Below are 17,615 nucleotides of genomic sequence, written 5' to 3'. Positions count from 1 at the left end.
TTTTATCCAGTCCCAAATACTTCGACAGTTCGAAAGGTCCTTACGACCTTCAGCTAACCAGATAGGTATCCTCTCCGTGATGCCATTAACGTAGTCTTCATCATCTAAAAGGGAGCAGTTCATTTTCCAGATACCTGGACCTTTGATGTCATCAGATTCGTTTACAAGTTCAAGAGTAATTGCTGCGTGGTCTGTTCTAATTGCCGGGATTATATCTGCTGCTTTAACTAGATCATGTAAAGAATTTGAGATCAGCCAATAGTCTAAACGACAAAAGATCGTAGGCAAATTTTGACTCCATGTAAAGCTCTTTTTCTGAGGATTCTTAACTCTCCATATATCGACGAGATCAAACTCTTCTTGAATGTTGCTAATGATTGATACAACAGATTTTCTTGGACTCAATAGGCCTCCTTTCTTATCCATAAGTGGATTAAGAGGGCAGTTGAAATCCCCTCCCATAATAATGTTTTCTTCTTCATCAAAATTATTATTTCGCAAAATCACTAGTAGATTGTTGAAAAAGCTCACGATATTCGAATCTTTATTCGGAGCGTAGTTGTTGATTAAAACATACATTTTGTCATTAAATTCTGCTTTGATTATAACATATTGTCCTGAGGGGTCCAACACTTTTGTGTGAATTGTGCAATCAACATCCTTTTTAACAAGAATTGCCACCCCGCGTGAATTGGAGTTGAAGTTGAACGCGTGGTCTTCCTTAGCGGACGAACAGACGATGAGAGAGGAAGATTAGCTCACATTCAAGATGGCGGTTCAACAAGTAAACTTTATTGAAAACGAGACTGTGACGTAGGCATGCCACGAGGCTGTGACAGTGTCACGCAATAACAATATTGTAACATCCTCCCCATTTTTTTTTTTTTAACAAAATTTTCCTAATAACCTAAAATGGTGAGTAATAAGTGGTAGGAAAAAAAAGAAAAAACAACAACAACTTTGTACTATAGTGTTCACAGTCAATTGGCAGCAACATGAAATGCGCTGTCAAAGTCTCGATGTGTCTTGCAAAGAGAACAGTTCAAATCCTGACATAGTCGCTTAGCTTCGCTGGTTCTCTTACGATGCGTCCGGAACGGGTGCGCCTAGGGGAGGTTGTAGCGCCTTTCTCTCCTGTAGAGTGTGTCCTTGGACTGGTCTGCACATGCTCCTTCTCTGGACTGGCCTGCACAGCAGGGGCTTGAGATTGCTGGTGGGCTGACTGGTCACTTCCAACGTTTGTGTCAGGTCTGGGTTGTTCAGAGATGTCCGGCTGGACAGAGGGTTCAGCAGTCTTGACCAGGTGCTGTCTGTTGCGTCTGTAGGTGGTTCCAGCTGACTGAATTTCATAAGATCTCTCGTCAAGCCTTTTGGTCACTTCAGCTTTGTCCGATGATTTCTGACCAAGCACAAATGGTTTCATGCGAACAGTGTCACCTGCCTTCAGTACAGGCAGGTCATGAGCAGAGCGGTTGTAGTATTTCGCCTGCCTCATTTGGTTTAGGCGTAGTTGCTCAGATTCATGAGAACTTACTGGATTCTTCGGCTCGAGCAAGGACTGTGTGGTTGGTAATAGGGTTCTGGTTCTTCTCCCCAGAAGTCTTTGGGCTGGGCTGCTGTCTACGCCTTGTGTGGGTACGTTCCTGATGTTAAGCAGGGCCAAGTACTGGTCTTCTCCTGACTTGGTAGTCTTGCGTAGCATTCGCTTGGCAACTTTCACCGCCGACTCCACTCTGCCATTGGCTTTGCTGTGATGGGGTGAGGTTGTCGTGTGCTCGATGCCCCAGCTCTTGGTGAACTTCTTGAATTCATTGGAATCAAACTGGGGGCCGTTATCGCTAACCAACTGTTTAGGAATGCCATATCTGGCGAGGTGAGCTTTTAGCTTCTTAATGACAGTCGAAGACTTGGTGTCGTACAGGCGGTCTAACTCCCAGAAGTTGGACTTGTAGCAGACTGTGATGAGATAGTCTCTGTTCTTGTAGGTGAACAGATCAGCAGCGATCTTCTCCCATGCTCTCTCGGGAATGTCATGGCTCATAAGTGTCTCCTTACAGTGGGTCTGCTCAAATTCTCTGCATGTTCCACAGGTTTGGATCCACTCCTTCAGCTCTTTGTTCATGCCGGGCCAGAATACATGTTCGCGTGCCCTTCGTATTGGTGCCACTTTTCCAGGGCGAACACAATGGCCAGCATTTCCTTCTCGATGGTAGCATATCTGGTCTCGGTGTCGCTTAGGGCTCTGCTGGCATATGCTAGTGGCTGTCCTTCTTGAAGGAGTGGCGCTCCTAGACCTTGCCCGCTAGCATCGCACTGTATAAATAATTCTTTGGTTGGGTCGAAGTAGGCCAGCACCGGTGCTTGCGTTAGTTGGTGCTTGAGTTCCTCAAAGGCTTTGTCATGAACAGAGTCCCAAGTCCATTCAGTGTCGGGACGAGTGAGGTCGTTGATAGGTCGCATTATTTCAGAGAGTTTGGGAACGAACTTTGATAAATAGTTCACAGTTCCTCTAAGCCTTTCGACACCTGCCTTGTCGGTTGGAGCGTCCATCTTCACGACAGCTTCTATCTTAGATGGGTCAGGTTTAAGGCCGGTGTTGCTCCTAGACCTTGCCCGCTAGCATCGCACTGTATAAATAATTCTTTGGTTGGGTCGAAGTAGGCCAGCACCGGTGCTTGCGTTAGTTGGTGCTTGAGTTCCTCAAAGGCTTTGTCATGAACAGAGTCCCAAGTCCATTCAGTGTCGGGACGAGTGAGGTCGTTGATAGGTCGCATTATTTCAGAGAGTTTGGGAACGAACTTTGATAAATAGTTCACAGTTCCTCTAAGCCTTTCGACACCTGCCTTGTCGGTTGGAGCGTCCATCTTCACGACAGCTTCTATCTTAGATGGGTCAGGTTTAAGGCCGGTGTTGCTGACGACATGGCCCATGAACGGAATTTCGTGCAAACCGAAGCGACACTTCTCTTTGTTCAGGGAGATTCCAATTTCGCAACAGCGTTGGAGGAAGAGGCGAACTCTGTCATCGTGTTCATCATCTGTGCGACCCCAGATGATTACATCGTCGGCTATGCAGGGGACGCCTTCTAGACCTTCCAGGGCTTGATGGAGCCTCTTCTGGAAGATTTCACTGCTTACTTTCAAGCCAAATGGGAGACGGAGCCAGCGGTAACGCCCAAATGGAGTTGCAAAGGAGGTCAGCAGGCTTGACTCGTAGTCCAGTTCGCAGTGGAGGTAGCCTGACTTGAGGTCACATACTGAAAACTTGCAGGCTGAGGTGAGCTCTGGTAGGACATCTTCTAGGACTGGGAGCTTGTAGTGCTCACGCTTTAGCACCTCATTGAGTGGCCTGGGGTCTATGCAGATGCGAATGCCAGACTTCTTCTCAGCTACGGACATTTGACTGACCCAGTCAGTGGGCTCGTCTACTGGTACGATTATTGCCTCGTTTACGAGTCGCTGAAGTTCAGCTTTAACAACGTCCTTCCTAGCTTCCGGGAGGGTACGAGCACAACGCACGACCGGGATGGCTCCATCCTCAGTGGTCAAGTGTACCTTCTTGCCAGGAAGAGTGCCTGGTGTGTCCTGGAAGGCATCAGGAAACTGCTGAACATAGTAGTGATCAGCTGAGGAGACAGTGTTAACCACCTTGAAGTTGTCATAGTTTACTGTGATGAGACCCATCGCCTGCGCTGCATTGCCACTGAGCAGTGGGGTGAGATCCTTGTCAACCACGACAAAGTCAACCTTGAACTTTTGCTTTGTAGCCGGGTTTCTGACGTACACTTTGCATTTACCGAGGGTTTTAACAGACGACTTGTTCCACATCTGAAGGTTGACAATCTCAGGGCGAATTTGGAGGTTTCCAAGGTAACGTTTGGGCAGAATGCAAACAGTTGCACCGCAGTCAACCTGAAGCTTCACAGGTTGTTGGTTAATCTCCATTTCGCAGTAGATCAGTTGGTGCTGGGGTTGTACGGAATTAACCTCGTGACTCAGCTCAGCTGTTATAGCGCTGATAGTTCCAGTGCTACTGTTCGATGAGTCAGAGGCGTAGTCATCCATCACACCATGAACGCTTCGACGTTTACATTTCCTTGAAGCAGAGAAATGGTTCTTCCCACCACAGGATGTGCACAACTTTCCCCAGGCAGGGCAAGATTCCTTTCTCATAACATGAACTTGAGTGCAGAAATGGCACTTCTTCGTGACTGCGCGTGGGTCTTCTGTTTGGCGAGGTTTGCTTTTAGTGGGGTCCCTGTGCTTCACATGCTTCTTTTGCTTTGGAGTTTCCTTGACTTTGTTGATTTCTTCACTTTTCAAAGCTTTCATGTGAAGGGTTGCGGCTTCCCGAGCGCGGCAGATCTCGATAGCTTTCATGAGGGTTAAATCGTGCGTGGAGAGTAGTTCTTCCCGCGTTTTGTCATCCAAGATTCCAAGTAGCAAACGATCCATTATCAACAGTTCACGCATACAGTCACAAAACCCACAAGTTTTAGCCATGTTTCTGAGTACGGACATATACTCGTCGATCGACTCACCGGATTCCTGATTTCGTCGGTTAAATTGGAAACGCTCAAAGAACTCTTGGGTTTGTCCGAGAAAGTGTTGGTCAAACTTCTTAATAATATCGGCCATTTTGTTTCGGTCTTCACCATCGCCAAACTTCAGACCATTGAAAATCCGCATGGCTTCAATTCCAATACCATGGAGAAGCATCGCACACTTGTAATCTTCAGGTTGGTCGAGGAGGCCAGTGATTATGCAGTAGTTGTCCCATCGTTGTTTCCATATTTTCCAATTATCAGCACGATCGCCGTCAACTTCGAGAGGCTTTGGAGCAGAAACTTGAGGACGGCGAAAACGTGGTGCTTCGTTGGGCTCAGCACCGGGGGCCTCAGCAATGGGCGCCTCAGCACCGGGAGCTTCATTGTTGGGCATGTTTAGACGATTTTTTAAAACAGCGACTTACGAGTTGCGAAGGTCAGCGAAGGTCCACGTGCGACAGCAGAGATGCGTGGAGCAAACAGCGAGTTTTTTAAAGGTTCGGAGGAGAATTGACGACAGCAGTAGTCACTGACGAAGTTGTTCTTTATCCCACCGCTGCCACCATGTGACAAGTTGAACGCGTGGTCTTCCTTAGCGGACGAACAGACGATGAGAGAGGAAGATTAGCTCACATTCAAGATGGCGGTTCAACAAGTAAACTTTATTGAAAACGAGACTGTGACGTAGGCATGCCACGAGGCTGTGACAGTGTCACGCAATAACAATATTGTAACACCGTGGGCCATAATAATGTCACTCCCCCATTCATTTCTCCAACACGTCTCTGAGTCCATTTTTGAGTGGGTTTCTTGTAAGAAAATGAAATCTGCTTTTTGCTTTCGACACCAAGTAAATATCGTTCTCCTTTTCTTAAAATTTCCAATGCCCCTTGCATTTAAGGAAACTAATTTGCACGTGCTAGCGCACATTTCGGTAGTAGTAAAATACCAGTAAAACTGTGATTGCAGAAGAAAACAAGAGATATGATTAAAGAGCGCTCCGCTTGGTTTTTGCAATATTTAAATAAGAATAGACCGTTCCTCAAATTAGAGGAAAATAACGCGAAAAATTTCATCAGCACATATATATTAAATAAATAGATTCTATTGCCTTTTACGTACACTACACAAAAATGGAACAAGAGGGAAAAACACGATAATACACCTACCTCGTGTTCCAGATTAATATCCATCTACTAACAACCTAGTTCCTACACAAAAGAAAGCTCCTCCGCCAAAAAGAAAACATATAATCAAAATAATAAGGTGTCCATGGAGCAAAAATCTAACAAAAGGATGATGATCTTATCTGATGTTGTTTTGATACAAAAGAGCGAATAATTAAAAATCCTACATAATATTGAGAAGAAAAGAAACTCATAACTTCGCCAGAAAATATTGTAATCGCCGTTCGGCAAACTAATAATTAAAGCTCAGACTCAAAGGATTCTTTTAAAGTCAGAATTTAATATATTTACCATCGATGTAGAGTTTGTCTGGTTCAGACTTGCTAAAGTTGGCCCGTCTACCTTCTTTTCTTGCCTGTTTTAATTTCTCCATCTGCGCTTTCCTCAGTTGATGTAGTTCCTTTGGAATGTCCTCAAACATTTTGAAGTTTGTGCCCTTTAGCTTTCGCCCTTGTTTGAAGACTCGCTCCTTGTCTGAAAATCGTAGAAACCGAGCAATAATCGTGCAGCCGTCGTTACCAGTATCATCTTTTGGCTTGCCTAGCCTGTGGACCCTCTGGAACTCAATATGTTTGGCGTTCTCAACTCCAAGCGTATTTTCAAGAAAGTTCACAAAAACGCCTTTGGTATCTTCGTTTGTAGTTTTCCCTTCTTCAGCGTTTTGGGAGACTTCTGGAATTCCTTCGAATTTTAGGTTTTCGCGTCGCCTATAAGCCTCGTAATAAAGGATTTTCTTCGGCATTCACCTAGTTCCTTCTTACGCTCGTCGAGAGTTGATTGAAGTCGGTCGAGTAAGCTGTCGACAAATTGGGAGTTGGTTTCCATATGTGTAAATTTTCCTTCGAGCTTTTCCTCTTTATCTTTGACTGATATGACATCTACTTCCACTGAAGTAATCTTGCTTTGCAGCTTTTTAACAGTTAAGCTTATATCTTCCATCTTTAAATCCATGCTATCCACTCTTGCGATTATAAGGTCTAGTTTTCCCTCGACGCCTTCCACTGGAGTTTTGGCAGCCATTGTTTTCTCGGCGTCACTTGAAAATGTCACGTCCGGAGATGTGGCCTCTTTAGCTTGTTTTTCTTCAGGTGACGCTTCAGTTGAGCTACAGGATGAGTTTCTGCTGTATTTTCTCTTAGGACTAACAAAAACAGAGGAAACTTCCGTAAACACCGTAGTAAGAAAAGTGGCCAATGGAGCTTCCGAAAATGCGTCCTCACTCCATGATGCTCTCCCCAGACCTCCAACCTAACGCATTCACCTTCTCACTTTCACGACCAACTCCGGAGGAAAGCAAAAATGCCTTTTTGAACCTTCCCTATAAATCTTTAAATTTTGCACCCCCTCTTGTCTACGACCATACCACAGGGAAAGCACAGGTTCTCGTCCGATCACCGAAGTTAAGCCCTGTCGGGCGTGGTTAGTACTTGGATGGGTGACTGCCTGGGAATACCACGTGGTCAAGGCTTTGTTTTTACGTTTTTGCGAGCAACCAAAAAATTTTCTGTTCTTAACCTTGTATAAACAGTTCAGGGCTAAAAGAAGAGGCGCGCGAACAAACCCTTAAGCCCATCAAAAAGCTTTTTTTTTATTTTAAAGGCAGGCGCACTTTTGCAAATTGCTTACCTTTTACAATCAAGTCAGGGGAAACGGAAGAGGTGCGTTAACAAACTAGTTAGCCCACAAAAACCCTGTTTTAAACCTCAAAGGCAGGCGCACTTTTTCAAAGTGTGCTCTGAGCGACTTCCATAAGTTGCTGATTTGAAGGTGATTCTGCGTTTCAAGAAAGTTGTCATGCGCTAGCCGCTGAAAATAACCTAACGCATTCACCTTCTCACTTTCACGACCAACTCCAGAGGAAAGCAAAAATGCCTTTTCGCACCTTCCCTATAAATCATTAAATTTGCACCCCTTCTTGTCTACGACCATACCACAGGAAAAGCACAGGTTCTCGTCCGATCACCGAAGTTAAACCCTGTCGAGCCTGGTTAGTACTTGAATGGGTGACCGCCTGGGAATACCACGTGTTGTAGGCTTTGTTTTTACCTTTTTTGGAGCAACCAAAACATTTAAAGGCGCGCGAAGAAACCAGTAAGCCCACCAAAAAGCTTTTTCTAAAGTTTAAAGGCAGGCCCACTTTTGCAAATTGCCAACCTTTTATAAACAAGTCGAGGGTAACGGAAGAGGTGAGCGAACAAACTATTTAGCCCACAAAAAGCCTGTTTTAAAGCTCAAAGGCAGGCGCACTTTTGCAAAGTGTTCTCTGAGGCGACTTACATAAGTTGCAGATTTGAAGCTGATTCTGCGTTTAAGGAAAGTTGTCATGCGCTAGCCGCTGAAAATAACCTAACACATTCACCTTCTCACTTTCACGACCAACTCCAGAGGAAAGCAAAAATGCCTTTTTGCACCTTCCCTATAAATCATTAAATTTGCACCCCTTTCTCTTGTCTACGACCATACCACAGGGAAAGCACAGGTTCTCGTCCGATCACCGAAGTGAAGCCCTGTCGGGGGTGGTTAGTACTTGGATGGGTGACCGCCTGGGAATACCACGTGTTGTAGGCTTTGTTTTTACGTTTTTGCGAGCAACCAAAACGCCCCAAATCCCTTTTTAAAGCTTAAGGGCAGGTGCACTTTTACAAGTTGCCAACCTTGTAAAAACAGTTCAGGGCTAACAGAAGAGGCGCGCGAACAAACCATTAAGCTCACCAAAAAGTTTTTTTTTTTAAATTTTAAAGGCAGCCGCACTTTTGCAAATTGCCAACCTTGTAAAAACAAGTGAGGGGTAACGGAAGAGGTGCGCGAACTAACTATTTAGCCCACAAAAACCCTGTTTTAAGGCTTAAAGGCACGCACACTTTTGCAAAGTGTGCTCTGAGGCGACTTACATAAGTTGCTGATTTGAAGGTGATTCTGCGTCTCAGGAAAGTTGTCATGCGCTAGCCGCTGAAAATAACCTAACGCATTCACCTTTTCAGTTTCTCGACCAACTCAAGAGGAAAGCAAAAATGCTTTTTTGCACCTTCCCTATAAATCATTAAATTTGCACCCCTTTCTCTTGCCTACGACCATACCACAGGGAAAGCACAGGTTCTCGTCCGATCACCGAAGTTAAGCCCTGTCGGGCGTGGTTAGTACTTGGATGGGTGACCGCCTGGGAATACCACGTGTTGTAGGCTTTGTTTTTACGTTTTTGGAAGCAACCAAAACGCCCCAAAACCCTTTTTAAAGCTTAAGGGCAGGTGCACTTTTACAACTTTCCAACCTTGTAAAAATAGTTCAGGGCTAACAGAAGAGGCGCGCGAACAAACCATTCAGCTCACCAAAAAGTTTTTTTTAAAATTTTAAAGGCAGGCGTACGTTTGCAAATTGCCAACCTTGTAAAAACAAGTGAGGGGTAACGGAAGAGGTGCGCGAACTAACTATTTAGCCCACAAAAACCCTGTTTTAAGGCTTAAAGGCACGCACACTTTTGCAAAGTGTGCTCTGAGGCGACTTACATAAGTTGCTGATTTGAAGGTGATTCTGTGTCTCAGGAAAGTTGTCATGCGCTAGCCGCTGAAAATAACCTAACGCATTCACCTTTTCAGTTTCTCGACCAACTCCAGAGGAAAGCAAAAATGCCTTTTTTGCACCTTCCCTATAAATCACTAAATTTGCATCCCTTTCTCTTGTCTACGACCATACCACAGGGAAAGCACAGGTTCTCGTCCGATCACCGAAGTTAAGCCCTGTCGGGCGTGGTTAGTACTTGGATGGGTGACTGCCTGGAAATACTACGTGGTCTAGGCTTTGTTTTTACGTTTTTGCGAGCAACCAAAAAATTTTCTGTTCCCAACCTTGTACAAACAGTTCAGGGCTAAAAGAAGAGGCGCGCGAACAAACCCTTAAGCCCATCAAAAAGCTTTTTTTTATTTTAAAGGCAGGCGCACTTTTGCAAATTGCTTACCTTTTACTATCAAGTCAGGGAAAGCGGAAGAGGTGCGTTAACAAACTAGTTAGCCCACAAAAACCCTGTTTTAAAGCTCAAAGGAAGGGGCACTTTTTAAAAGTGTGATCTGAGCGACTTCCATAAGTTGCTGATTTGAAGGTGATTCTGCGTTTCAAGAAAGTTGTCATGCGCTAGCCGCTGAAAATAACCTAACGCATTCACCTTCTCACTTTCACGACCAACTCCAGAGGAAAGCAAAAATGCCTTTTCGCACCTTCCCTATAAATCATTAAATTTGCACCCCTTCTTGTCTACGACCATACCACAAGAAAAGCACAGGTTCTCGTCCGATCACCGAAGTTAAACCCTGTCGAGCCTGGTTAGTAGTTGGATGGGTGACCGCCTGGGAATACCACGTGTTGTAGGCTTTGTTTTTACCTTTTTTGGAGCAACCAAAACATTTAAAGGCGCGCGAAGAAACCAGTAAGCCCACCAAAAAGCTTTTTCTAAAGTTTAAACGCAGGCCCACTTTTGCAAATTGCCAACCTTGTATAAACAAGTCGAGGGTAACGGAAGAGGTGAGCGAACAAACTATTTAGCCCACAAAAAGCCTGTTTTAAAGCTCAAAGGCAGGTGCACTTTTGCAAAGTGTTCTCCGAGGCGACTTACATAAGTTGCAGATTTGAAGCTGATTCTGCGTTTAAGGAAAGTTGTCATGCGCTAGCCGCTGAAAATAACCTAACGCATTCACCTTCTCACTTTCACGACCAACTCCAGAGGAAAGCAAAAATGCCTTTTTTGCACCTTCCCTATAAATCATTAAATTTGCATCCCTTTCTCTTGTCTACGACCATACCACAGGGAAAGCACAGGTTCTCGTCCGATCACCGAAGTTAAGCCCTGTCGGGCGTGGTTAGTACTTGGATGGGTGACTGCCTGGAAATACCACGTGGTCTAGGCTTTGTTTTTACGCTTTTGCGAGCAACCAAAAAATTTTCTGTTCCCAACCTTGTACAAACAGTTCAGGGCTAAAAGAAGAGGCGCGCGAACAAACCCTTAAGCCCATCAAAAAGCTTTTTTTTATTTTAAAGGCAGGCGCACTTTTGCAAATTGCTTACCTTTTACTATCAAGTCAGGGGAAGCGGAAGAGGTGCGTTAACAAACTAGTTAGCCCACAAAAACCCTGTTTTAAAGCTCAAAGGAAGGGGCACTTTTTAAAAGTGTGATCTGAGCGACTTCCATAAGTTGCTGATTTGAAGGTGATTCTGCGTTTCAAGAAAGTTGTCATGCGCTAGCCGCTGAAAATAACCTAACGCATTCACCTTCTCACTTTCACGACCAACTCCAGAGGAAAGCAAAAATGCCTTTTCGCACCTTCCCTATAAATCATTAAATTTGCACCCCTTCTTGTCTACGACCATACCACAAGAAAAGCACAGGTTCTCGTCCGATCACCGAAGTTAAACCCTGTCGAGCCTGGTTAGTAGTTGGATGGGTGACCGCCTGGGAATACCACGTGTTGTAGGCTTTGTTTTTACCTTTTCTGGAGCAACCAAAACATTTAAAGGCGTGCGAAGAAACCAGTAAGCCCACCAAAAAGCTTTTTCTAAAGTTTAAACGCAGGCCCACTTTTGCAAATTGCCAACCTTGTATAAACAAGTCGAGGGTAACGGAAGAGGTGAGCGAACAAACTATTTAGCCCACAAAAAGCCTGTTTTAAAGCTCAAAGGCAGGTGCACTTTTGCAAAGTGTTCTCTGAGGCGACTTACATAAGTTGCAGATTTGAAGCTGATTCTGCGTTTAAGGAAAGTTGTCATGCGCTAGCCGCTGAAAATAACCTAACGCATTCACCTTCTCACTTTCACGACCAACTCCAGAGGAAAGCAAAAATGCCTTTTTGCACCTTCCCTATAAATCATTAAATTTGCACCCCTTTCTCTTGTCTACGACCATACCACAGGGAAAGCACAGGTTCTCGTCCGATCACCGAAGTGAAGCCTTGTCGGGGGTGGTTAGTACTTGGATGGGTGACCGCCTGGGAATACCACGTGTTGTAGGCTTTGTTTTTACGTTTTTGCGAGCAACCAAAACGCCCCAAATCCCTTTTTAAAGCTTAAGGGCAGGTGCACTTTTACAAGTTGCCAACCTTGTAAAAACAGTTCAGGGCTAACAGAAGAGGCGCGCGAACAAACCATTAAGCTCACCAAAAAGTTTTTTTTAAAATTTTAAAGGCAGCCGCACTTTTGCAAATTGCCAACCTTGTAAGAACAAGTGAGGGGTAACGGAAGAGGTGCGCGAACTAACTATTTAGCCCACAAAAACCCTGTTTTAAGGCTTAAAGGCAGGCGCACTTTTGCAAAGTGTGCTCTGAGGCGACTTACATAAGTTGCTGATTTGAAGGTGATTCTGAGTTTCAGAAAAGTTGTCATGCGCTAGCCGCTCAAAATAACCTAACGCATTCACCTTTTCAGTTTCTCGACCAACTCCAGAGGAAAGCAAAAATGTCTTTTTGCACCTTCCCTATAAAACATTAAATTTGCACCCCTTTCTCTTGTTTACGACCATACCACAGGGAAAGCACAGGTTCTCGTCCGATCACCGAAGTTAAGCCCTGTCGGGCGTGGTTAGTACTTGGATGGGTGACCGCCTGGGATTACCACGTATTGTAAGCTTTGTTTTTACGTTTTTGGAACCAACCAAAACGCCCCAAATCCCTTTTTAAAGCTTAAGGGCAGGTGCACTTTTACAAGTTTCCAACCTTGTAAAAACAGTTCAGGGCTAACAGAAGAGGCACACGAACAAACCATTAAGCTCACCAAAAAGTTTTTTTTTTTTTAAATTTTAAAGGCAGGCGCACTTTTGCAAATTGCCAACCTTGTAAAAACAAGTGAGGGGTAACGAAAGAGGTGCGCGAACTAACTATTTAGCCCACAAAAACCCTGTTTTAAGGCTTAAAGGCACGCACACTTTTGCAAAGTGTGCTCTGAGGCGACTTACATAAATTGCTGATTTGAAGGTGATTCTGCGTCTCAGGAAAGTTGTCATGCGGTAGCCGCTGAAAATAACCTAACGCATTCACCTTTTCAGTTTCTCGACCAACTCCAGAGGAAAGCAAAAATGCCTTTTTGCACCTTCCCTATAAAACATTAAATTTGCATCCCTTTCTCTTGTTTACGACCATACCACAGGGAAAGCACAGGTTCTCGTCCGATCACCGAAGTTAAGCCCTATCGGGCGTGGTTAGTACTTGGATGGGTGACCGCCTGGGAATACCACGTATTGTAAGCTTTGTTTTTACGTTTTTGGAAGCAACCAAAACGCCCCAAAACCCTTTTTAAAGCTTAAGGGCAGGTGCACTTTTACAACTTTCCAACCTTGTAAAAACAGTTCAGGGCTAACAGAAGAGGCGCACGAACAAACCATTAAGCTCACCAAAAAGTTTTTTTTTTTTAAATTTCAAAGGCAGGCGCACTTTTGCAAATTGCCAACCTTGTAAAAACAAGTGAGGGGTAACGGAAGAGGTGCGCGAACTAACTATTTAGCCCACAAAAACCCTGTTTTAAGGCTTAAAAGCACGCACACTTTTGCAAAGTGTGCTCTTGGGCGACTTACATAAGTTGCTGATTTGAAGGTGATTCTGCGTCTCAGGAAAGTTGTCATGCGCTAGCCGCTGAAAATAACCTAACGCATTCACCTTTTCAGTTTCTCGACCAACTCCAACGGAAAGCAAAAATGCCTTTTTGCACCTTCCCTATAAATCATTAAATTTGCACCCCTTTCTCTTGTCTACGACCATACCACAGGGAAAGCACAGGTTCTCGTCCGATCACCGAAGTTAAGCCCTGTCCGGTGTGGTTAGTACTTGGATGGGTGACCGCCTGGTAATACCACGTGTTGTAGGCTTTGTTTTTACGTTTTTGGAGGCAACCAAAACGCCCCAAAACCATTTTTAAAGCTTAAGAGCAGGTGCACGTTTACAAGTTTCCAACCTTGTAAAAATAGTTTAGGGCTAACAGAAGAGGCGCGGGAACAAACCATTAAGCTCACCAAAAAGTTTTTTTTAAAATTTTAAAGGCAGGCGCACTTTTGCAAATTGCCAACCTTGTAAAAACAAGTGAGGGGTAACGGATGAGGTGCGCGAACGAACTATTTAGCCCACAAAAACCCTGTTTTAAAGCTTAAAGGCACACACACTTTTGCAAAGTGTGCTCTGAGGCGAGTAACATAAGTTGCTGATTTGAAGGTGATTCTGCGTCTCAGGAAAGTTGTCATGCGCTAGCCGCTGAAAATAACCTAACGCATTCACCTTTTCAGTTTCTCGACCAACTCCAGAGGAAAGCAAAAATGCTTTTTTGCACCTTCCCTATAAATCATTAAATTTTTAGCCCTTTCTCTTGTCTACGACCATACTACAGGGAAAGCACAGGTTCTCGTCCGATCACCGAAGTTAAGCCCTGTCGGGCGTGGTTAGTACTTGGATGGGTGACCGCCTAGGAATACCACGTGTTGTAGGCTTTGTTTTTACGTTTTTGGAAGCAACCAAAACGCCCCAAAACCCTTTTTAAAGCTTAAGGGCAGGTGCACTTTTACAACTTTCCAACCTTGTAAAAACAGTTCAGGGCTAACAGAAGAGGCGCGCGAACAAACCATTAAGCTCACCAAAAAGTTTTTTTTAAATTTTAAAGGCAGGCGCACTTTTGCAAACTGCCAACCTTGTAAAAACAAGTGAGGGGTAACGGAAGAGGTGCGCGAACTAACTATTTAGCCCACAAAAACCCTGTTTTAAGGCTTAAAGGCACGCACACTTTTGCAAAGTGTGCTCTGACGCGACTTACATAAGTTGCTGATTTGAAGGTGATTCTGCGTCTCAGGAAAGTTGTCATGCGCTAGCCGCTGAAAATAACCTAACGCATTCACCTTTTCAGTTTCTCGACCAACTCAAGAGGAAAGCAAAAATGCTTTTTTGCACCTTCCCTATAAATCATTAAATTTGCACCCCTTTCTCTTGTCTACGACCATACCACAGGGAAAGCACAGGTTCTCGTCCGATCACCGAAGTTAAGCCCTGTCGGGCGTGGTTAGTACTTGGATGGGTGACCGCCTGGGAATACCACGTGTTGTAGGCTTTGTTTTTACGTTTTTGCAAGCAACCAAAACGCCCCAAAACCCTTTTTAAAGCTTAAGGGAGGTGCACTTTTACAACTTTCCAACCTTGTAAAAATAGTTCAGGGCTAACAGAAGAGGCGCGCGAACAAACCATTAAGCTCACGAAAAAGTTTTTTTTAAAATTTTAAAGGCAGGCGCACTTTTGCAAATTGCCAACCTTGTAAAAACAAGTGAGGGGTAACGGAAGAGGTGCGCGAACTAACTATTTAGCCCACAAAAACCCTGTTTTAAGGCTTAAAGGCACGCACACTTTTGCAAAGTGTGCTCTGAGGCGACTTACATAAGTTGCTGATTTGAAGGTGATTCTGTGTCTCAGGAAAGTTGTCATGCGCTAGCCGCTGAAAATAACCTAACGCATTCACTTTTCAGTTTCTCGACCAACTCCAACGGAAAGGAAAAATGCCTTTTTGCACCTTCCCTATAAATCATTAAATTTGCACCCCTTTCTCTTGTCTACGACCATATCACAGGGAAAGCACAGGTTCTCGTCCGATCACCGAAGTTAAGCCCTGTCGGGCGTGGTTAGTACTTGGATAGGTGACCGCCTGGGAATACCACGTGTTGTGAGCTTTATTTTTACGTTTTTGGAAGCAACTATTAATTATTAAATACAAATTCTAATTTTTAAACTTCACTAAATCTTCAACATTTCTTATTTCTCTTAATTTAACCAATCCTTCTAAAACCAAACTACCCCTCCCAAATATATCCAAAAATCACCCAAAAATTTACAAAATACCCCACAACACAGATTCACGGGATAATGATAGGGTTTTTGGATTGCTTGAAACGTGAATGAGAAATTGCCGTTAAAGCCATGTCAAGTGGCAGAAAAATGGCGTTTAGGTGAATTGCCCCCTTAAGACGAACATTTTAAAAAAAATCGTTAATGTAATCGACATCAACCTAAAAGATGTAGAGAAATCCACGAGTTTAAGACTTCTGCCAGAGTTGTGAATGAAAACAGTAATTTCACGACATTATAGGACGAAAACAAGCTTCGCACCAAAACGAGGCTGCGCCTCGTGCACATCTAAGAAAATGTGTCCCACATGGGAGCAAAAGACGCTGTCGCGTCTTATATAATGTTTTTAGCATCATCAGGTTTTCGGAGCTCCCTCGGCGGGTGGACCGGTGAGGGTGGGACTCTGCAGAGACTCTGCGCCCAGTAACTCTACCCCAATGAGGGGGGTAGGGGGGAGCAGAGACGGGGGAGCATTTTGCTCAAATTATTTTTCATTTTTTTTATTGTTATATTAACATGTTAAAAGGCGCGTTTTAACTCGCATCCACTTCACATGGATGTATCTGGCATTGTAAATTCGATGTAAATGTTTAGAAAGCTAACTTCTTGTCCCCCTTTAAGGGGGCAATTTACCTAAATTTGAATGAAATTTAAAGAGGTTTTAAGAAGGGATAGAAGAAAGAAAATGATTTTTGGAACACCAACAGACAGTTGATACCCACGCAAGAGCACCCCGGGTTGTTAGTGGACTAACTGGTATCCGTCTATTAATTATTAAATACAAATTCTAATTTTTAAACTTCACTAAATCTTCAACATTTCTTATTTCTCTTAATTTAACCAATCCTTCTAAAACCAAACTACCCCTCCCAAATATATCCAAAAATCACCCAAAAATTTACAAAATACCCCACAACACAGATTCACGGGATAATGATAGGGTTTTTGGATTGCTTGAAACGTGAATGAGAAATTGCCGTTAAAGCCATGTCAAGTGGCAGAAAAATGGCGTTTAGGTGAATTGCCCCCTTAAGACGAACATTTTAAAAAAAATCGTTAATGTAATCGACATCAACCTAAAAGATGTAGAGAAATCCACGAGTTTAAGACTTCTGCCAGAGTTGTGAATGAAAACAGTAATTTCACGACATTATAGGACGAAAACAAGCTTCGCACCAAAACGAGGCTGCGCCTCGTGCACATCTAAGAAAATGTGTCCCACATGGGAGCAAAAGACGCTGTCGCGTCTTATATAATGTTTTTAGCATCATCAGGTTTTCGGAGCTCCCTCGGCGGGTGGACCGGTGAGGGTGGGACTCTGCAGAGACTCTGCGCCCAGTAACTCTACCCCAATGAGGGGGGTAGGGGGGAGCAGAGACGGGGGAGCATTTTGCTCAAATTATTTTTCATTTTTTTTATTGTTATATTAACATGTTAAAAGGCGCGTTTTAACTCGCATCCACTTCACATGGATGTATCTGGCATTGTAAATTCGATGTAAATGTTTAGAAAGCTAACTTCTTGTCCCCCTTTAAGGGGGCAATTTACCTAAATTTGAATGAAATTTAAAGAGGTTTTAAGAAGGGATAGAAGAAAGAAAATGATTTTTGGAACACCAACAGACAGTTGATACCCACGCAAGAGCACCCCGGGTTGTTAGTGGACTAACTGGTATCCGTCTATTAATTATTAAATACAAATTCTAATTTTTAAACTTCACTAAATCTTCAACATTTCTTATTTCTCTTAATTTAACCAATCCTTCTAAAACCAAACTACCCCTCCCAAATATATCCAAAAATCACCCAAAAATTTACAAAATACCCCACAACACAGATTCACGGGATAATGATAGGGTTTTTGGATTGCTTGAAACGTGAATGAGAAATTGCCGTTAAAGCCATGTCAAGTGGCAGAAAAATGGCGTTTAGGTGAATTGCCCCCTTAAGACGAACATTTTAAAAAAAATCGTTAATGTAATCGACATCAACCTAAAAGATGTAGAGAAATCCACGAGTTTAAGACTTCTGCCAGAGT

At 43.7% G+C, this 17,615-nt stretch overlaps 7 non-coding genes and 8 pseudogenes across 7 annotated transcripts; all 15 read left to right on the top strand.

Moving 5' to 3' along the window:
* Positions 1-7,082: 7,082 nt before the first annotated feature.
* LOC146460428 (5S ribosomal RNA) lies at positions 7,083-7,201 on the top strand (annotated as a pseudogene).
* A 449-nt stretch (positions 7,202-7,650) lies between these two features.
* On the top strand, positions 7,651-7,769 carry LOC146460427 (5S ribosomal RNA; annotated as a pseudogene).
* A 413-nt stretch (positions 7,770-8,182) lies between these two features.
* Positions 8,183-8,301, top strand: LOC146460426 (5S ribosomal RNA). The gene has a single exon (XR_014857653.1). It is a non-coding gene; the product is annotated as a 5S ribosomal RNA (ribosomal RNA).
* Positions 8,302-8,796: 495 nt separating this feature from the next.
* On the top strand, positions 8,797-8,915 carry LOC146460425 (5S ribosomal RNA). Its single transcript, XR_014857645.1, has one exon. It is a non-coding gene; the product is annotated as a 5S ribosomal RNA (ribosomal RNA).
* A 494-nt stretch (positions 8,916-9,409) lies between these two features.
* LOC146460424 (5S ribosomal RNA) lies at positions 9,410-9,528 on the top strand (annotated as a pseudogene).
* Positions 9,529-9,976: 448 nt separating this feature from the next.
* Positions 9,977-10,095, top strand: LOC146460423 (5S ribosomal RNA; annotated as a pseudogene).
* Positions 10,096-10,509: 414 nt separating this feature from the next.
* On the top strand, positions 10,510-10,628 carry LOC146460422 (5S ribosomal RNA; annotated as a pseudogene).
* Positions 10,629-11,076: 448 nt separating this feature from the next.
* LOC146460421 (5S ribosomal RNA) lies at positions 11,077-11,195 on the top strand (annotated as a pseudogene).
* Positions 11,196-11,608: 413 nt separating this feature from the next.
* LOC146460420 (5S ribosomal RNA) lies at positions 11,609-11,727 on the top strand. Its single transcript, XR_014857655.1, has one exon. It is a non-coding gene; the product is annotated as a 5S ribosomal RNA (ribosomal RNA).
* Positions 11,728-12,220: 493 nt separating this feature from the next.
* Positions 12,221-12,339, top strand: LOC146460419 (5S ribosomal RNA). Its single transcript, XR_014857651.1, has one exon. It is a non-coding gene; the product is annotated as a 5S ribosomal RNA (ribosomal RNA).
* A 497-nt stretch (positions 12,340-12,836) lies between these two features.
* LOC146460418 (5S ribosomal RNA) lies at positions 12,837-12,955 on the top strand. Its single transcript, XR_014857646.1, has one exon. It is a non-coding gene; the product is annotated as a 5S ribosomal RNA (ribosomal RNA).
* Positions 12,956-13,451: 496 nt separating this feature from the next.
* On the top strand, positions 13,452-13,570 carry LOC146460417 (5S ribosomal RNA; annotated as a pseudogene).
* Positions 13,571-14,063: 493 nt separating this feature from the next.
* On the top strand, positions 14,064-14,182 carry LOC146460416 (5S ribosomal RNA). The gene has a single exon (XR_014857647.1). It is a non-coding gene; the product is annotated as a 5S ribosomal RNA (ribosomal RNA).
* A 492-nt stretch (positions 14,183-14,674) lies between these two features.
* On the top strand, positions 14,675-14,793 carry LOC146460415 (5S ribosomal RNA). The gene has a single exon (XR_014857656.1). It is a non-coding gene; the product is annotated as a 5S ribosomal RNA (ribosomal RNA).
* A 491-nt stretch (positions 14,794-15,284) lies between these two features.
* LOC146460414 (5S ribosomal RNA) lies at positions 15,285-15,403 on the top strand (annotated as a pseudogene).
* Positions 15,404-17,615: the final 2,212 nt, after the last annotated feature.

Source organism: Pavona decussata, unplaced genomic scaffold (assembly GCF_977016875.1).
Source record: "Pavona decussata unplaced genomic scaffold, jaPavDecu1.1 SCAFFOLD_213, whole genome shotgun sequence".
NCBI lineage: Eukaryota > Metazoa > Cnidaria > Anthozoa > Scleractinia > Agariciidae > Pavona > Pavona decussata.
The sequence above is the reverse complement of the archived record's forward strand: the minus strand, read 5'-3'. Positions and strand labels throughout refer to the sequence as shown.